The sequence below is a fragment of the Lepisosteus oculatus genome, chromosome 6 (assembly GCF_040954835.1).
Source record: "Lepisosteus oculatus isolate fLepOcu1 chromosome 6, fLepOcu1.hap2, whole genome shotgun sequence".
NCBI classification, from domain to species: domain Eukaryota; kingdom Metazoa; phylum Chordata; class Actinopteri; order Semionotiformes; family Lepisosteidae; genus Lepisosteus; species Lepisosteus oculatus.
Window position 1 is genome coordinate 47,695,980 of NC_090701.1, and position 22,128 is coordinate 47,718,107.

The window sequence follows — 22,128 nt, forward strand, 5'->3', positions numbered from 1 at the left end:
CTTCAGGAGTCTACTTCTTCTTTTTCATATGACAACTTTTGAAGAATCTTAGACAGATGTGGCCAGAGCTGGGATACAGGCATACATGTTACACACCATTTCTTTGGATAAAATAATTAACTTTGGCATACTTTCCCAAAGTAATAAAATTTAGAATCTCTTCGGAGCAGTAAACATATTTATTGCAATCATAATTTTAATGCATTATTCAATTTCAAAACGAAATGGAAATCCCAGCAGTCTGTTAAGTATTCTCTGTTGGAAATACAGAACAGTCTTGCCTGTGTGGGTAGCCAAATGGACTGTGTTGCTTGCTTCCATGTGAAGATAATCTGTTCATCAGGAAGCAATAGAACTAGGATGAAATGAGGTTCACAGATTAAATTAATGCAAGGTTCAATCATTAATATAGAAGACTGCTGTGAAGGCAAAAATGCGGGCACAGCTTTTTGATTACATTTTTTCTCAATTGCCTACATGCAATTCCTGAAAGGTTATCTTATTTTCAAAACACGTAATCTCAACTACACAAAAATAGCATGATTTGAGACCCACTTTATCCTTTATGATTGTGTTCAAAATGAAAATGTCAACTACTGTGTATATTTGTGAAAATCCAATCAATGCAAATCTTTGCAAATGACACACACACACACACACCAAATAAATAAGTATTGTAAAACAAAATGAATTAATTCGTTCACAGTTGAATGCAACTTATCCCATGTTTGTTCAACCTTACCTCATAGGTACAAATCCTAACTGCAGAACTGTTCAACTATCAATCAATACTTAATCACACATACTGTATATAAGGTTACTAGTAGGTTAGCATGTCTGAAAGATGGAGTGGGAACAAATAATTGGAAGAGAAAGAGGGATCTGAATGAGTGGTGGTAGTGCTGTCAGAAGGGGAAAAAGAAGGTGAAAGTGTATAATTATCTCTGATTAGTTGGTGTCATTGCCCATACTGTATTCCCACCACTGGCTATTTGTTGTACTGTGTGGAAACATTGTTATGTACAGTAACACCACTGGTAAAGTAATTACATTTTCAATGATTAGTATTAGATTGTGATTAGTATCATCTATTATTAGTTAGAGGTAAGGTAAGTAGAGGAACATGTACTAGGGTCATACTGATGTTGATATTTAGTATTTTGTATGGCGCTGTTTAAACGCTGAGAAAGAGAGCTTCTCAGTATTTAAACAAAAGAGTGTCTTACCAACACAGTTGTTCTTTGTGGTAGAATTATTGGATTTTGAGCCATGTGGTAAATATTTTGACTGCCTTGGGGCCTTTTTGACTCCTAATCTGTTATTTTCAAACTAAAATAGAGTTTGGGGATACTGTACATGTTCACTGTTTCAACTTTGTCAATATTGTTGTAGGAATTGCATTTAAGCACAGAGAAAAACTGCAAATATCAGGCATGTGGTACGACTAAATGTAGAGAAAATGGTTTCTCAAAATTGATCAGGTCATCTGGATCAAATTTTGTATTTTAAAAATGAGCAAAAATGTATAAATACATACAATAAATGAAAGGATGAGATTGGAACAAATTTGTAATCCATTGCCAAAATTACTGGCTTTAAAACGAATTCAAGATTTTGAATCTAAGCTAAAACCAATCATTGATCAAATAAATATTTTTAGAAACCATTATACTGTACTACATTTTACATTGAATGTTTTACTATTTTTTTTTTAATTAAGCCTACATCTTTCAGGTTTTTTGTAGTATTAGTCAAAATTGAACAAAGGAAAAAAAATAAATTTAAAACCAGTCCCAGCATTGTTTGTGCATTGGTGGGTGGCAATTTCTGAAAATTCAACAAAACAATTAAATGTATAGCCCTAATATTATGTATGCCTTATGAAAACAAATAAGACAGAAGAAACATATTATCTTTGTCAGTGTAATTATAAATAATAGGTTGATAAAAAGCAATATTTTTCATGAGAAATTTACTTATTAAAGTTTATGCTGTTTTAATAAGTTGTGTACAAAGGAGCAAGATCATTTATAAAAATTCTAGGCAGCTTACTGTATATGTTACAGTGACATGAAAAGGTTTAGAAAAAAATTGTGTTTTGGATTGGGGAGGGATCTTTATTGGACATTCCTGGTTAACACATAGTTTGCCATACTGTACATGTAATTTTCATTTTCTTTTGTCAATAAAATAAAGAAAACCAACAGATAATACATTTCTGAAAATGAAAAGACATGTTTAACTAAAGTTACTAAATTTAAGTTGTATGTTACAATTTCTGGTAATTTTTATATTTAAATTTGAAGAAATTGCCTTTTGTATAATGAATGCAAAACACTCCTTTTCTTAAGAATATAGAAGAGACTATTCAACCCTTAAAAGCTAATTGGTCCCAGGTCTGTTTCCAGTTATTTCTTCAAGAACCTGTGGGAATAGACTGAAAGCAAATTGAGTTAGTTTATTCCAGACACCCATATTTTTTTCTTTAAAGAATTACCTATAGCTAACCCAGGGGTTTGTAGCTGTAGTCCTGGAGAGTCACATTGCCTTCTGGTTTTAATTCCATCAGAGTTCTAAGTGTTTTAATTGGGTCACACAATCAATTGCTTAATTAGGGGGATTTAATGTGCTTTCCAGACCTGGGATCATTTATTGTACAAGGATACCTACAAAACCTGCAGGACTACGCCTCTCCAAGACCAGGAACTAACCCTGAATTAACCAGATTTTCTAAAAAATATATATGATTCACAGGAAATTGTAAAATCTTAGTCTTGATTTTCTTCCTAGAAAGTACAGGCTGAAAACAAAGCCTCATTTAATATGTAAGTACTACATTAATTAAAATATGCAGAATAACTTTACAGTGTAACAGTGTAAGAAAAATAAAACAAATGGTAGCACGTTAAAATGTAATTTCTTATATACTGACAATTTACAAATCTCCTTGGACTAGGAAAGCAAAATTTTTAGATGACTTGGAAAGACCTTAAAAATACTCACACTCATTTTTTAACTATATTGTTATCTATGATAGTCTAAATTTGTAATTGAATTAATAAATGTATTATTATTCTGGCAGAGTAACAATGAATATGCAAATACCCTGGCAAATAATATTTATAACATACTAATTTGCATACACCCTGAGCATATTAAGCAACATTTACACACAAAAAGTAAACTATTGTTTCTTGAAAGTTTTTTCATGTATTAAAAACTCTGGCTCACAAAGAATTCAGTGTTCTGCATATTTCTCCAGAAGATGTTATAATGCATTTATTTTTAAATTAAAAATACTCGGCTAGTATTCCCACATACTGTATGCCACCCAGCTATTATAATACTGTACTATACTGCACAAACTATGACTTCAATTACATTGTAGCCTTCAAATGTGCAAAAAGTAAAGGTCCTTAATTAATACAGCACAGTTGTTTATAGCCTCTTGTCAAATACATGGACTTTCTACAGGGTAGAGTGGGGAGCTGTGTCAGCATGTGAAGCAAAGTAACAAGGCAATGTTAATGGGAAGATGAAACATAAAAAAGCAAGAGAAAAAAATCATGATTGTGATGGTGGAGTTTTCTTCAGGTGTGTGAGGGGAATATATGAGAGAGCAGGAATGCTACTGTACTTTAGTAAGACATATTCTGTTTTACACTGATTTATTTATTTGCTGATTATTAGGTTTGTGTTCAGTCACATTATTATCCACAGTATACTGCTCTCGAAATGCCTGTAGGACAAGGGAACGCCCTAGTGTGTCAACTTTAGGCCTTATCCTAAAATGACATGACTGAATTAATTATTAAATCATGTAATATTGCTGAATTGTACACAAGAGGAATGCAACCACAAGGTGAAATATATTCAGGGTAATTGTTTGATTTCCATTTAATATGTCCCTCACATTAGAATAGATAGGAAATATTGCATAGTTCATTTAAAACAGGCTGAGGACCATGTGTTAGATCTTAGTGCCATTTTTAAAAGAGGTGAGAGTGGAATTATTTATCATTTACATTGTTTTTGCTTGTGCACCTGGTGTGTAATGTTTTCTACGTTCGTTCATTTATATTATATTAATTATGAATTTAATTCTAGATAATTGTCCCTGAGACATTACCCTGGACTAGAAACTAATTTGTACCTGGTCTGCACTGATATTTGCATGACAGCTTTGGTAGAAAACAGTTCAACCAAATCAAGTCTTAATATTTTCTTGTGATGTAATTTACTTTTAAGGCAGCAGGAGATATAGGGCTTTGGTACTCAAAATAGATTAAAACTCCTGCTGTTCTTATTTTTCTTCCATCAAATTCTACCATGAGAGGAAATTTTGAGAATTTTGAGATTTCACAACCTCTAACTTGAAAATTCCATACTGTTGTATACTTTTACTCGGTTAGGAACAATGGATTGTACAGTGGATTTTTTTGTAATGTATATGGAAGACCTGAAAAAGTCTGCTGCAGGTGGTCCAGGTGGATCAGTAGGTGGATCTCTTTCCTTTTAATCATGTTTTCATACAGTAGGTCCTTCAGTATGGTCGCTAGGGATACCATGCTTTAGAAGCTGACCTTAAATCAAGGTCCTAACTATTTCATGACGGAAGATCCCATAGCACAGTTTGTAAGAATAACAATGTATACTCTGGTGCCCAAGCTAAATTCCACTTTTAAATTAATTTTATTATTATACTGTTATGGGCGACACAGTGGTGCAACTGTTAGCATATCTGCCTTGCACCGCGGGGGCCCTGGATTCAGTTCATGGGGTGCTACATGTGTGAAGTTTTATGTTCTGCCCATGTTCGTGTCCATGTGGGTTTTTCTCTGGATGCTCTATTTTCATCCTACAGTCTAAAAACACTCTAGTAGGTTCATACTAATTAGTTAAATGGGTGAATGGGTGACTTACAGTGTTCACACTGTATAACCAAGAATAAAAGAAGAACTGTGTTTTATAGATATGTTCTGTAGCTTATATCCAAAAGAAACATAAGAACAGTTACAAGCCAGAGGAGGACATTTGACCCATTTGGTAGAAGTAATGAATAGATTCAAGGTTCCAGCTGTTTCTTGAAAGAAGCCAGGGTATTGGATTCAATAACATGGCTGGGTTCCTTGTCCTTGTTCCTTTTGGGTTATGAACTGCCTCCTACTCTCAAGTCTGAATACACTTCCCCAATTCCCCAGCCTTATGAGTATATGGAATCATGTGGTTGAAGCACTTTAATATACAGTAAACAGAAGGGGGCTAAAACTGAGCCAACTGTGAGCCAGAAGTGTGGGAGGGAATGTGTGCCAAAACATCTCTTCAATCGATTGAAAAAAATCCTCACTTATTCTTACACCTCCACTACAAGACTGAGGAAAAGATCTGACATCATGAACAAATGGCAACATCAGGAAGTGAATTCCAAGATTTGTAGAATTTGACATTTAACTGTCTTTGTTAGCTTTTATTATTAACAATGGTGGTAGAAATAATAAAAAAAATACTTTTTTCTCAAACATACTACCAAAAAATACTTTTTTTCTCAAACATAGTTGCTCATAGTCAGGAAGATCAACTTCACCATGGGGATGAAGCCTGGGGCTTCAGCTCAACTTGTGATACAGTATGTGCCAGTCACTCTAAACTAACCTTAACCTTATCAATGTGCACATTACAGCTCAGTTGTAAAACTGAGTTTGAAAGTATAACAAACAATTGTAACTAGGAACTTCTCAAAAAGATTGGAATGTAAGCGAATTTAATTATTGACGTACTGTATGATTTTTCATACTAGTCCATATGTATTTATATACTTTTAAGATGCATTGATTATCAGAGAGCATGTCTTTTCATATTTTTATATCATGATAATTTCAACTGTGTACTTTGTATCCTATCACAGAGTGATAGTTAGAGCTCTGAATTCTGAACTCATAATACTGTGGATTCAATCCCAGGTGCTTCTGTTGTACTCTTGAGCAAGGTACTTCACTCAGATTGTTTCTGTAAAATGCTCAGCTCCATGAATGGTTACAGATGTAACTCACTTCGGTTAAAAGTGTAAGTTAAATTAAAAATAAAGCAATCTATTTAACGTTAGTTGATATTCTCTCTGTCATTGAAAAGAAATAGTCTGTGTTGTAGACAATGAACAAAACAAATAGAAAATAAGCAGATTAACACAACTTGTAATGAAAACGAATTTATGTAAAGAAAAAGGTTGGAGAAGTTGATGGCATTTTCTTCTGAGCCAGACTTTCCCCAGAGCAGTTACAAATCGATCAATGCCGCACTTAAATTCCAAATGAAACGAGTCTAAAGAAAAATGGATTAAGGTTGTGGCTAAAGTGCAGGAGTGGTGGAAGCTTTAGTGTTCTCTAAATATTCTGAATGTGAAATAGAAAATCTTCTCTTGCTTAACACATAATAGAAGAGAAAAAACATAAATCAATAAGAATGCATTGGAAAAAAAGCCTTTGGAGTCTGCAAACATGGGAAACAAATAAAGCTAAAAGGTGTTCACCGGTTTTAGCAACCATTACACTGTATTTCAGTGATAACTCAGACATAAAAGAATCTAATAAGTTTATAAAATAAGTACACAAAGAGGGATAAAAAGGGATAAAATAGTTTAAGGTTGCTGTAAATATTTGGCTAGTGATTTACACTAGAGCTCTGTAGGAGGCAACCAGAATATGCATAAGATTTAGTTTCTCCTTTATTCACTATGTAATTACACACATACTCCAATTACCAAGTTGCATGAATGTAGTTTGCATATAGTCACAACATGTGGAAATGAGGGAAAATATGGAGAAACTTCACTGAATATGCAGACAGGGTTACATCAGGGTGAAGAAGGATGACGTATATATGCATAATAAGGAGTAGCATTGAATAACATGTTCTGGATCAACCTTCTGTGAGCTTGTATGATATTACAGCCCATGTTTTTCCAATACTGACTTAATCACCTGTGGACCCTAGCTGAAAACCATCATCCTATGCCAGACTACTCAAACTGATTTTTCAGCAGAACTCTTTTCTCTGTGACTAGCTCTGACTTCTGTGATCGTGGTTTCATAACAAAATTTTCAAAATGTGTCAGGACTCTGAGGGAAAGGAAGGAAGAAAATAATATCATCCACTTTTTTATTATATTTTTTGATTATCAATGCTTGGTGTTTACTTGATTAGCAGTTTTAAATAAAACCTATTTCCTTGCACAATTTAAGCAAAATTAAATTAGTGGAGTGGAGGTTTAATACATTTTCTATATTCAACTTGGAATGACTCTCTTCTCTCTTGGTGATATAATGTTAAATTATCTTGTGGATACTGTAAGGAAAAAAATACTGAATAAAATTCTGTGCATTTACTTAAATAAATAATGTACATGCCATTTACTTGTTAAGCTGTTTATAGTGAGGGGCCTTGCTATTATTATCATTATTTAATATATATATATAATAAATAAATAATTTCCTCGTGATTGTGTAATTTTCCTCTGGGTTCTCTAGTTTTCCCCCACAGCTCAAAGATGTACAGTCCAGTACTGGTACAGTAGGTTAATTGGCTTCTCAGAAAATTGGCTTTAGGTATGAATGTGTGTGTGTCTGGCTTCCCTGGATGGACTGGTGTCTAATCCAAGGAGTACCCTGCCATGAGCCTGTTATTTGCTGGGATAGGATCCAGCTTCCCACCAACCCTGAATTGGAAGAAGCAGTTAGCAAAAGAGATGGATGGATAACATAAATCACATACTGTAACAAATGCATATGGACTTAATACTGTACTAAAAGATCTTTTCAGGCATATGAGACTTACTAATTAGAAAAATGTTATTATCTATGGAATTCTTCTGTTATACTGTTACAGCTTTGGGTGACTGTGGAGTGTCTCTTAGCTTTCAGATAAAGTTTGTGACACTTGGAAGAGTAAACACTTCTAACTTCAAAGCGGAGAGGATATTTGCTGAGCTCTGGGGGTCCCTTTAAGAGAAGCAATTGTAAAATTTACCTTAGTATACCTACTGTACAGTCGGTAAATTGTGGATTAATGATTCAAGGAGCAGTACAGACACAAAAAATATAAGATCACATTAAGAGCACAAAGAGAGGGAAAGGAAGAAAGAGAAGAAGCAGAGACGAGAGAGGAGTCTTGAAGCTTGTGGCAGGCGAGAGCCCCCTATTTCATTATCATCCAAACCAAACCTGACTGGAACTAAGTATTTGAACCTTAATAGAGAGAGTGTGTTATTCTGTGTTTTAGGGAACTTGGGTTTCCTGGGTAAAAGATACCTCATTTAGAAACATCTTTCCTACTTAGTATGTAGTTGTATGGATAGGGATATAGGCTCCCATTTATTTTGTGGCATCCAGGGTGCAGAGAGATTTAACTGCAGGTTGCTTTGTATTTAGTTAACAGTTTATCTGTTATGTGGCCTCTGAAGGCATAAGAGTTGAATGCTTAAAAGCAGTCTAGGGTTTTCTGGGTGACCAGAATGTTAGGCCTCTGACATGCCTTTTTTGTAAGTACTGTACATTGAGTAACTTGTATGTTGTATGTTTTGTTGTGTGTACTGTAGTTTTTGGTTTGTCATTGTAATAAATATTTGTTTAACCAAGTGTGCCTGGATTGTTACACTTCTCAACAAAGGTGTGCCAGAGAATAATAACTTTACGTGCCTCTAATTACACCAACCGGATATATTGCTAGAAATCACACAATCACAAGTTGGGGGTTATGAATAATTATTTTACTTGTTGACTAAACTGCTCTGTCAATTCCTGATTTTCACCAGCTTCGTAACCCCATCCCCCCATTTGTGACAATACCTTCAGTATTTTAATATTTTACCCTGCTTATCATGCCTTATCTAAGGATACAGTAACCCCTACAGTGAAAAGAGTGTGAACTGTTAGCATTCAAATGTTTTCAAGCCTCCTGAGTGCCTCAGCCAGTAAAGGTGCTATACAATGAAAATGTTTATAGACTTTTTTGTAAAACCAAATATTTTTTTTCATTAAATGAGATAAGTAACACACCTGTTTTTTTTTTTCCTCCACAGTTCATGTGTACACCGAGGTCTCTCTGTAGTCCCTTGTAAGCTTTTGGCCAAGATCATCTTCTCAGCCAGGATTCAAACCAGACATCTCCCTGTTTCCATGTTCGCAATACACACCATGTGATGTGCTGTTACAGTGAGGTGAGCCCCCCTGACTGCTTTAATACACAGTTGGAAAATGTTCTTATTTGAAATACCTTTACTGACATTATTTTTAACCTAAAGAGTTACAGTCTATTTAAGGTCCAATCAACACACCCAAACACATAGAAACTGTTTAATGTTTAGTTCATGAACTGAGTTCTCTTATGTATTCATAAAAGTTCTTTATTTACATATTATTTTATAGAGGGTGGGGACTGATAAGTAAGTGCGTGTCAAGGATATTTTGAAGAGTTTAAAAAAATAAAGGTAAGTCTCTCAGAGATATAAAATATGGAAAGTGAGTTTTAGAATGTTTGAAGTATTTTCTAAAACCCAGTATGTGTGCATTCTTTTTTGTTTATTACAAACAATATTCTTGTACATTTTCATGAATTTCTAGGCATTTAAATACGTATACTTAAATTAAAAAAGGGAATTTATAATGGCTGGTGTACAATCCAGTGTTTATCCTGCCTTGCATCTGTTGCTTTCCTGTTGCTTTTATACAAACCTGTATTGGATAATGTGGTTAGAAAATGGGTGGATGGGACTTACAATGGGCAAATTATCTAAAACCAGTGATTTATTCTTCTTCCGTGCAAATAATCAGTTTTCATAAAATAGCAGGATTAACAGAATATGTTGTTAATTATGCCATACCATTCAGTAAATATTAATGAACTGCAGATGCTTTCCTTTCCTTTCACTTAAGATAATGGGGCCAAAGAGTCCTGTTTCTTGGGTTACAGGGATCGGAATTAGGACAACTGGGTTTCCTAATTAATATTGATGAAAATGATTCTGGTACAGTCATGTACTGTAAATGGATGATACTAAAATAGAAAGTTTAGCAAACACTGTTGTAGCAGAAAATCTCCCTAGAGAAAATTCTAGACTGTGTAGAAACATGGAACCTGGTAATTTTGTTTGTAATTTTGCTTGCACTCTAGTTGTATGTAGAATGGCTTTACATTTTCTAAACCAAACCAGTTTCTTAACAACCATTAGTAAACACACTTGGCAATCACAGTCCTATAGGTTAATTTCCTAATGAAATTAGCCAGCTACATATACTTGTAGACCTAGGCTTATTCCCTTCACAGTATAGTAAAATGGAAGAGGCAGAAAATTACAGGCCCTTTTGGGAAGTATGATAGGACTTTGTTAGTCCTAGAGTTGCTTTGTTTTAGAGTTGTTTTATTTATTCTGAAGAACTTTAGGATTTCCTGTATCTATTCATTCTCAGTAAACATGGCTCTGACTACTAAGTCCTCAATGGCAGAATAAGCAGAAGATGATACATCACCAGGAATATCTAAACAGCTACTCTGACAACTGAAGGCTGCATCACAATGAGAACTGCAATCATTTGGGTGTTCATGCCATTGCATAAAGGTTGGGTTCTAACAAGATATGTGGCAGCTGGTGTTCAGTTATTTCCCCACAATAAAATATGTCATTCACAAGAACCACCAATTCCCGGTACATTGTTCTAGTCCTTCTAGAAACCATCTAAATGAAGAGGGAGCAGATAGTGATACCCTGAAGCTCCTAGTCATGATCTAGCACACAGGTAACTTTTATAAGATCATCAGAATCTTTGGTTGAAGGAGTAGTGAACAGTGAACTATCATTTTTGAAAGAGGATTAGAAAAAATGTCCTAAACATAGTCTGCCTCATTACTCTTGGATTAATGAAAATGTGCAGTAAATTATCTCTTATTGTGGTCAAAGAAAATGAAAGAGTGTATTAAAATTTGGGACCATCAGGACCCCTGTGCTGTCCAGACAATTGCTATCCAGAATGTCTCACTGCATTTGTAGCTCAAGAACTCCAGAGGTCATATTTCAGAATTAATACCCTGAATGAAACCCACTGAACTCAAAGAACAAATAGGTGCCAGTACCCTTATTTCATGGAGTTGGATTTGCTGTCAAGAATGAAAACACCAGCTCAACCACCTTGAAATTTTCTGTTAATTCTTCTTTAATCATGACTATTCTTCTCAAATTTGCAGTGAATCCATGTTTAATTTAATCCCGTATTAGGATTCAAATACCAAAATCACTTCAATGACAATCTTGACCAATGTTTTGGGGAAATCACAAAGCAGGACAAATTCATTCCACATGTCTACTTCAAAACTAAGGTTGAAAGAAATGCCAGTTTCCTGAATGAAACTATTGGAAAGAAAGTTGTAAATGTGAACTTCAGTAACATTCTTCTCCTTGGAGAATTTAAGGAGCAGGGGATTATCATCACCAATATCATGCTTTTTCTGAAAAATCCACACCTGAAAAATCCTGGCAACATCTGCATTCAAAACACTGGCACCTTCTTGATTATGATTGCCAGTGCCTGGAATCACAAAGTTATTTAACAGGAGCAATGACATAAGCAATGACTACAGGGCTGGTCACCATTTAGTCCTTACAATTATTTCCTTAATTCCCCAAATGTCACTTATAGAGGAACTAATGATATTGGAATAATTTTGGCCTTAAAGGATCTCACTAAAAGAGACGGTTTTCAACACTGTTCAAAATAAATATTTCCCATGGCTACAAAGGTACACTTAGAATTTATGCTACAATACACCGCAATTGCTTTGACAATAATGGTCAGGTGATCACAAGTATAACATTTTCTACTAAGGTTGTAAGCAGAATGACCAAGCAGACGTGGCTAACCCATGGGCATTGGCAGAAATTTTCAAAAGGAAAACTCATGACAAGAACAACAGAGGGCAAAGAGAGAAAACTCAAAGGAAAATTAAACTTTTGCAGACAAATGAAATTTGAATTTCTTCACTGAAACAAGGCATCCATACGACTTGTATATCCTCGCATGACAGTGTTAGCATGCCTGACACCAGAAGCCCGATAGTCTGATGTGATCTGTTCCTTTGAGATCTAAAAAAGGGGGTGGCCTGAACAAGAAAATGGACTGACACAAAATCCATTAGAAGCATCCAAATCAAAATCAAAATCAGGAATTCACTACTGGCAACATTCCACAACACACCTTTAAAGAAAGCAGGGCAGGCAAATACAAACAGACACACTCACACCAGGACCAGTTTTCCCAGAATCCAATTAACTAACAATATGTTTTTGGACAGTGGGAGGAAACAGGAACACCTGGAAGGTAGAACATACAAATTTCAGACAGAGAGTACCCTGGGAATTGAGCTCAGATCTCCAGTGCTGTAGGTTCATGGTATCTTGTTGACAAGCCCAATGGTATCTTGTTAATTGTGTCAAGAAAACTAGAGATGTTATTCAGAAGCCATTTATAAAACTCTTCTTACAGTAACTGAAGACAGATGTAGTATCCGTGAACTGGAGAATTGCTAATATATCCATCCATAAAAATTGTGAACAAACTGACCCAGCTAATTATAGGCCAATAAGTCTGAATTCCTTTACATATATGGTAACGGAAACAATTACTAGAACAAAATTAGAAATAACATCCAAAAGAGCAGTCAGAATGGATTTAGAAAAGTTGGTCTTGCCTAAAGAACTTGTTAGAGTTATTTCAATGAGCGATAGTAAGAGATTTATACAGAGCATATGATGTGGTGTACAGTAGATTTTAGAAGGTTTTTGATAAGATTCCCCATTAAGAAGTAATTCTAGGATTTAGTTGATTTGTTAAAGGAGTAAAAAAATGTCTCATATTGACAGGCTGATACAACCAAATCTTTTTATTCTTGGATAGAAAAAAGACTATGAGGAGAATTGATACAAATATTCAATAAACTCAAAGGCAATTACATAGTCAATGCACTGGGCTTCTTTCGAATAAAAAGAATAGCAAACATAAACCAGAGAGGAAAACTGGAAAGTCCATGGGAAAGCATTAAAAACTGAGAACTAGAGGCATTTCTTTATCCAAAAGATTGTAGGAGTATGGAACAAGCTACCCAGCCTTGTTTTTGGAGCCGATATTCTGTCTTCCTTCAACAAATGCAGAAATTAATGACATACTTGAATCAATGTTTTGGGGCTAAAATAAAGGTACATTACAGTAAATCAAAACAAAAGCCCTATTTCCAGAAGCTAAAGATAATTAATATTATAGTTGTAGAAATTAAAAGGATTTTCTACATTTTTTTAATTCAACTATTGCCACAAATCATTACTAATGACTAATGTACTGGAACAGCCTGAGAACAATATCCTTTTATATCAGTTCACTGTTTGAATGAATGGAACAAATGGGATTGATTTGAAATTAGAGTCATCTTACTCTCTGGAGCAAGAGGAAATAAGACTATATGTTTTCTGCCAGTCGTCATGCCCTCTAAATCAGGCTCACCTTTCTTAGTAAAACAAGTAGGACATATTCATGGCAGTGAGCTAATGTGACTTCACGTAACACAATCGTGTCTGTTATACCACCAACTGTAACTATGGCAAAAAGGTATTTTGTCAAAACTCGAGGCATCACAAACGTAACTAAAAAGCAGTTAATCACAAAAATATGTCATTTGCATTGTTATGGAAGACAAATTATCAGCAAGTGATCCATATTTTCATTTGCAGTTCAATATCGCATTCACATTTCCTTAATTGCTTTTTAGCACAATATGTTCTGCTTCATATGCCCTACTTCTAATTATCTGTGAAATACACAAGCCTCTCTTGCATCTAACCACATATGAAATGTAAAGTTAAAGTACAATTTTAACATATGTAGCTTAATAAATCTCTTTTCCTTTCAAGTAGGAGATCAGTGAAGGACGATTACAAATTTCACCCTCATTTGCTTCTGATATTCTAAATATGATATGAATTTCCTTTTTTTATTACTGCAAAATTTGTCTTTCAAGTTCATATATACCTATTTTATTGAGTTAATGTAAATTAATCTAGCCAACATAAGATCCTAAGGTGCACATAGACACTTTTTAATTAACTAAAACTGTTGCGGAAAATGCTTTTATATACTGTAACTAAAACACCTGCTGCTGTGCCCACAATAAACTGCCTTTTATTTGAGAATGTTGAAGCACATATAGTATACAGTAATTCACAAGGAATAACGACATCCAAGAATCAGATACTTTGGGAATTTTTATTGAGTCTTGAAGTATAATATGTTCTGGTTTAACCTGCTTGGTTAAGGGGTAGTAGCCGAGAGATGAGATAACAAAATGCAAAGGAGGATATTGAGTTGAGGCAGAATGAATGTGAAAAAATGTGAGAAAAGGTATGTGCAAGAGTTATACAGTGTATACAGCTAAAGTCCATAATATTTAGAACTTAAAACAGCTGAGTGAGTTTTGGATTTCTACTTGAAGGAATTAAAAGGATTTTCTATATTTTTTTTAAGTCCAACTATTGCCACAAATCATTACTGATGACTGACATATTCTAACAGTCTGAGAATAATATGTTAGTCATTATCCCTCCTGAACTTCATTTAAGAAAAGACTCCTTGTATTATTTCTGTTGAAATGCTCACGTTTAAGCAGTTGTACACATAGGGAAGGAAGTACACATAGGAGTCACTAAAAATAATTTGAGTATTAATATTATGCACCTCTGAATATTAGGTGCATAATATTGGTGCCATGGGCAACAATTGTATGACAGCTATAATAAATGTCCCAGTACGCTCCCTTACGAACATCAGTACAGGTAAGGGCTGCAATGACACAACAAATTCTAAGGCATTACTGTAGGTGTTATAATGGTAAAGTAAAATGTAATTCTTCATTAGTTATTAGGTGAAAGTATTTGAATAATGTTTATAAATAAAATATTTATAATATCACCATATTTATTCAGTGAACAAATAGATCAAATGGGTTTTACAGTAAAATGTATTGACGTAGCACTTAAGGTTCTACCTGGTAAGGTTGATAAAACAATTGACACAACTCAGTACAGGATATCTAAATGTGATGCAAATCTGCAAATATTATATTAAATGAGGTTTGATATTAATATTTGATTATTTTAAAATGAGAGACTTTTACAAAGTGCAGGAACAATAAAATATATAGTTGAGATTTCCCCAATAAAAATTATTGTCTTGCTCCATTGACTGCAAAAATGCAGTTTCTTAGTGTCATGTTAAACAAGCTGCATATGTGATATTAGTATGAATTATTTGGCACATTCTGTGAATGAGATAAAAAAATCTTCCCAAGCTTGTTCTAAGCAGTTTGAAAATCTGATAAAAACATTCAAATAATGTGAATGATGTAAATTAACAAAATTTGACAAAATCCCCTGATGATTTAGAAAATACATTGTTACAGCTGTAGGTGACAATGGATGTGTCTCAAAAGAATCTTGAAAGAAAGGGTTATACCAAGCTAGTCAACATTTCCAGCTTCAAAGCAAAGGGGATGTTTGCTGAGATGTAGGGATCCAGATTCAGTGATCAAAGCAATCATAAAGTTTACGTTGGTTTACTGAAGTTAATTAAGTTCTGGTAAATGATTAACTGTCTATTAACAGTCCAGAAAGACACCATAATGCCGACATCACACTACACGATTTTTCCTAGGATTTTCAGTCCTAAGAGAATCAAGCACACCCGTTACCATCAATTGTTTAGTGTGACACCCGCAGCTGAAAAGCTGACCAAGTGGAAACATGTAAATGCTGAAAAGTAAGGAGACTATTATTGAGCCCTGAAGAACACCAGACTAAACGAGTCAAATTCCAGAGCTAAATCCACCAAGAGAGAAAAAATTAACAGCGATCAATGAGGTTAGACTTGAACCATTGAAGAGCAATATCAGAAACTTCAAAGACAATCTTAAGATGAGAAAGTAAGATATCATGGTTAACAGTGTTGAAAGCAGCACTGAGATCAAGAAGAATGAAGATAAAAAGAGAACCAGAATCAGAAGCCATTAGAAATCATTAGTGAGTTTGACCAAGGCAGCTTCTGTGCTGTGAAGTTGTCAGTGTCCAGATTGGAGGGGTTTAAAAAAGTGATTTGCAATGAGGTGGTTATTTAACTGAATTATAAGAGCACATCCTGGATTTTTTGCAGGAAAGGGCAAGTTGTAAATGGGGAGAAAATTGTTCAGGTTGTCCAGAGCCACGTTTGGCTTTTTTTCCATAGGAGTAATGGCAGCAGTTTGGAGGACCATTGGTACGATACCTATGCTCAAGGATTCATTTATCATATTGAGGACAATGGGGAAATAAGCACTGTACAGTCTGAAAATGTGGTTGAGTAGGCAAGGGTCAAAGGCACTGGTGAGATACAGAGTCCAAAGTTCAGAGGGGGAATCCAAGCGGTGTAGTCAGGGTGAAGAGAGGGTCAGATCCAGGAAACTTGGTAACACACAGTTCATAGCGAGGGCAAATTTAGAAGAAAAAATGTAAAAGGAAGCAGGGTCCAAAGCCAGGTAAACAAAGAGAGTTAACAAGTGAAGGGGAAATATGGGAATTAAGTACAAAACACAGCAGAGGTCAGAAATCCAAGCAAGGCAACATGTAGGAAACAGGAACTATAGACTCAATGTGCTCAAAGATCGAACTCTATGAGAGATCTCCAAGCTCTGTCAGCTTACAACCAGCATGGTTATAAATTGTTTCCAGGTGGTCTGGATCTCTTGTCAATTGGTTTCTCTGGCAAACAGCACTGGGAGACAGGTTGGACAGTGATGTAATTGGCTGTCGCATTAATGCTAGCTTGACAGCGAGGACAAACATGACAGGTGGTTTATTAACTGCACTGAATATTCCAGGTATTCTGTCGACATATTTTTCTAAATAAACAAACTGTTTAATTTTTCTTGGCATCATATCTACAGCACGTTCCAGGTACGCACCTCACAAGAGTTTGAAAGTAGAAAGATATGGGTAACTGAACAGTCACTTCATGTTTTGGGAGACAATTTCTCCTTATTCTCTGTGTGGCCACTCACCAATTTAGAAACCTGGCTTATAGCCCAGTGTTTTATTTTTCTTCATTTACAAATCTGCTTCTAGTCTGTACTGCACATGTATATTTCTTTTCGTAACGCACTAGTCACCAACTCCATCATTATCTTTTACTTCAGTTTTTTTCCCTGTTGTCAACAGCAAGGCTCGGAATTATAGCTGAACTAAGATAACTTTATATAATGACATATCTGTGTCAGTGCCCATTAAATCCAGGGCATAATGAAAAGAATAGGTCATAGTGGGTAGCTGTGTCAGTGTACAAGCTGCAAAGGAAGAAATAGAAGATCACTCTATGGTGAATAACAGAAAGAAAGAAAAACATCATAAGAACTTAAGAAGATAAGAAAGGATACAAGCAAAAAAACATTTGACCCTTTAGTTCATTTGGTAGTTACTAACTAAAAGGGTCCAACCATTTTATGAAAGAAGAATATTCCAAACTCCCACCACACATTGTGCCTTCTCTTTTCAGATTTAAATCCACATATACATAGTTTCCACTTATGACCTCAAAAAAAATTAAGAGAGTACTTTTCCTTCCCATCTAAGAAGCACAATGTACACATAAAAAAGCACAATATTTTAAAAAATAATAACAAAACAGTTTTTGTTTTAATTTAGGATCAAAATAAAAAGGCACAGGCACCTAAGTCTCATTCATAAGCAGCTTCACAGTTTCCCATATTATATATCTGTTTTATGTTTTATTCTAAATGTAACACTACCAATTGTATCACTCCAATCTGCAGTAATGCGAAATTAAGTTGGATCCTGAATATGCACACACAGTCTGGAAAGGTAGCCTGGTTCTGAACAACACAAAGGAACATACAGTTTTTGAAAAGTATTCTTCATTAATCAGTCAATCTATTTATTTTATTTTGCTGTAGTACCCTTTGCAATGCTTTGCCACGGAGCTCTTTGCAGATTTTTTTTCTTTAGTTATTTTTTCTGTATCTGAGAAGTGGTTAATAGATCCAGTGGTATAAGTGATACACTTCTGGCTGATGCCATAACAGGTTATGTTTAGTTTTTCACAATTTTTCAAGTGGCACTCATGTGTTTCATAAGTACTACTGGTAATTAGTCAACTGCCAAAAATGTTTCTGAGGAGTATAAAAGAATTTACTATTAATAAAAATGATCTCCAAACCCTACAGTAAATCTTGTTTTTAATTTTTAAAGAAGATTTTAAAAATCTGAATAGATTCTTAACTTATGCTTAAGATATGGGACTTTTTTCAATATTTACATGCTTAACATCTTAATTTAATATTCCAGAATCTGTATCAAATTGGAAGAATATGTATCCCATGTAGAAGTACCTCAGTGTCTACAAATACGTCAAGATGATGTGGACTCAGTGAAGACAAAAATGAAGAAATTACATGATTAAGGTAAATAAAAGGTTTTTCCTTTTATCATTTTCTCAATGACTTTTCTTTCTTCTTTGGTGCTTTTGCTTTTATCACAGAAACAGTCTACATCTAACATCCCTTGAATAGCAGAATTTTAATGTATTCATTATCAGGTGCACTATTACTGTTGATATTAAGAGGTAATGTCAAAGTAGTTGCTTGTGAAAGGTGTTAGGATTAAAGCCACATTTTACAAAACATCAATTTCTTACAGATTTGTTTTTGGTCTTTACAGTGTTGTGTTCAATAGTGTACACTCCACACTTTGAAAAATCAACAAAAAAATATTTAAATTTAGGCTGTGCCACAGGAAAAAAAATATCTATAGTCCATGAGATGTTTTTGTTTTTCCAGTATAGCAGAACATGCTGCTTTTCTACAACAAACATGATTTAAAATGATATTTTTGCTGTAATTGTCATGCCCAAGCTGGAAGCATCTCACTTCCTGCCATTGCCAGGGGGGTCCAGTGCTTTTGCCTTCCACCAGCCCAGTGCAAGTGGGATCAGTTCGCCACTTAATGAGACCAACTGTCCATCAATCAGGCAGTCAATCATCTAATTAAACTGAATGGTTGGTAAATAGGCGCTCCGACATTGAGCTTTTACAGACAAAGGCAACTGCTTTACTCAATTCTGAAAGATAACTTATTTCCATTACAGTTAGCTAGTACCAATCCAGCAGGCATGCCTCTCCCTTGGAAATCCCTCACTAGCACTTCCAGCAACCCTATCTCCGCTGCCTTATCCAGCTGGCCCTGCTGTTTGTATCTCCCTGATGGACTTTCTCCAGTGACCCTGCTGCCTACCACTCCAGGCAGCTCCTCTCCTGCTGGTCCCTCTGCCTTTCTCTTCAGACCAGCTACTGTATATCGCAGTTACTGTATCTCTCACTCCCTTACTTCCAGGCTGCCTGCATCTTTCTCTCTCTGCTCCATGTTGTTGCCTCACTATCGTGATGTCTTTCTGGGAGCCTTGTGTTTGGGTCTCAGCCTGTCTTCTCACTGCGGCACTGCTCAGCAGTGGCTGCAACATAAGAGTAATATTTTGAGAAGCTGAGATAATTTATGGGTTTTTTTGTATCTTGGCTATACAGCTGAATCTCCCATCTCTGATAATGATGATATTTTATAGAGTATTATAGATGAAACAGGCTACCTTCTGGAAATAATCCTAGGGTCAGGGGTAAATTCATAACATGGTAAGGATTATGGTTTTGTTATTAATATCCTATGAGCCTTATATACTGTAGATGTTGGTTATCATTACATATATTTCATTCAAATAATATCTTACTGTTAATTTCCATTTGTAAAGCATTTATCAGTGGCAATTGTATTATTATGTGCTATTAATGATGCATGTTTTACAGTGTATAGGTATTTCACTCTGATACATTGTATAGGTATAGTTTATTTATTTGAGTTATGTTTTTGAAAATGTAGCCTGGAGAATGTGCTTGTGTCTGTTTTTCAGCCCAACATGGTGTACAAAAGGAACAAAATTAAGCATTGTTTCTAAAACAATAAGACCCTTATCTGTAATTTAGGAGTGCATTCTGCTTATCAAAGCACAATTTATTCAGAGCAACATTGAGAAAAAAATGTTATGATTACATAATTGGAAACAAAATAATTGCACAAAACAATGTGAAAATGCTGGAATGTGGTGCAAAATGGTTAAGAAACACCATGATACTTGGTGTTCAGCATTGAGGTGCAGGCCCATTTCATAATCCCGACCCTAGCATTTGCAGAAGCCCATTTTACTCAAGCACATCATATTTTATGGCTTTTCAAATATGTGAACAGATGGATAGTGACCTTTTCTCAAGGGGTCAAAATCCAAATAGAAATTAATCTCTTGTGAATGTCAAAGACTGACAATTGGTGTTATACAAACTTCCTACATAAAATTATGCATCAAGGTTTTGGTATTAATCATAACACAATGTTTTATAAAACCTATTCAAGTTAAAGTTGTCAGTTTGTGACAGATAGGAATAAGTCCATTTATTGTAATGATTTAAATCACGGGTCCTTTATTTAAATATTTTATAGACATATACTGTAGGCATTTTTAATATGTCAGAATCTGCATGGATGATTTGTTTTAAGGATATAGTATCCAAAACATGTAGTGGTTTTACAAACATTAATCAGGACTATGCCTAATATTAATTTAGATAAGCAAGTTCGATTAAGACTATTACTCAGGGTCTGTCTAACTACCCCTTCATTACAGAAGTGGTGTACAAATGATGACTGAAATTCAATGTGTCCTATATATGTATGTGTGTGTCTGTGTTTGTGTATACACTGATTATTTATAAAGCCATCTGTTTTTCTGATTTGGAATCAATTATGTGGGTTGTTAATTGAGCTGTGGGGCCCTTGTGCTTAACCATCTACCAAAGATTATGATTCAAATCAATGATGAATGGTTTCCAAGATTAGTGTTGCAGTCATTTTAATGTGGAACTGGTCTTGTGTCATGTAGTTTGCTTGTTGCAGGAATGTTCTCAAGACATTAGTTCACACTTGGAGTCCATTTGCTCGTGCTGCCTTAGTGCTGTCATTCAAGGTTTCTCCAGGAAACTTATAACAGGACTTATAGTGAGATTGCAGCAATGACATCCCTCCCCTGCTCTCAGAAGTGTTCAGATCCCCATATCAGAGAATCATTACTTTATCACAGTGAAACTGATCCTCAGAAGGGCTGTGGAAACCAGGTGTTCAGAGCTAAAACTGAAACAGTGGCTCACACCTTGAGTATGAGCAATACGTAATATATTCAAAACGTCTTCATATGGAATTTTAACTAATTTAGGAAATTAAAGTCAATTAGTTGACTGAAATAAACCAGGGTATCAGCTACCACAGCATGATTAAATAGTGTGTTCCACATTCCCAAAAGCATTCTAGTCGTTTTTATTTTTATATTATTCTCTTCTCAATATGCTACAGCTATCTAAGTGCTTGTACACTGTGATTTTGTCTTAATTTCATATCCTGAGAAGTGCTTAAACTCATAAAATTTTACTCAAACTTCAGTGACATTAGCTTGGTTTGGTGCAGTGATGTGTCCTCTAAGCTTCAATCTGTCTGACACCACACTCCACCTAATTGCATCAAGGTTTGAAGGAAAAGTGTTCTCCAGAACCTGTGAATAACACTGAGTACACAGCAACCTTCAGACCCACATCTTAACATCAGATATATTCAAGATCTCATCTTTAAAATCACTACAGTGTACAGTGAATTTAAAAATTTAAAACCTTAGCAGGAATTACACAATGTAAAAGAGAATGTACATAAACTGCTTTTTAGGAATATACAGTATGTTCTGTATAGTAAGTCTGAATTCCACCTCTATTCATTCTCTACTGTTTAATCTGTCAAGGCTGTTCCACTCACTTGACATAGTTCATTACAAGGACTCTGGAGATATTTGTAAGCATTCTCTTCTGTTGAGAATTAAACTCTTAGACTGTACGCAGTAGGTTAATTGAATGTTTTCCAACTCTTCCGTGTAATTCATATTTTTCTCATCATTTTTAGTATATACATACTGT

At 34.9% G+C, this 22,128-nt stretch overlaps 1 protein-coding gene across 3 annotated transcripts in view; it reads left to right on the forward strand.

The window, feature by feature from the left end:
- sntg1 (syntrophin, gamma 1) overlaps positions 1 to 22,128 on the forward strand; it is a 148,985-nt gene that overhangs the window by 53,792 nt on the left and 73,065 nt on the right. For all 3 annotated transcript variants that reach the window (XM_069191514.1, XM_006634031.3, XM_015353381.2), the window contains exons 2-3: positions 9,074 to 9,211; positions 18,419 to 18,534. The gene's annotated coding sequence lies outside the window, so the exon portion shown is untranslated. The remainder of the gene's footprint in view (positions 1 to 9,073; positions 9,212 to 18,418; positions 18,535 to 22,128) is intronic.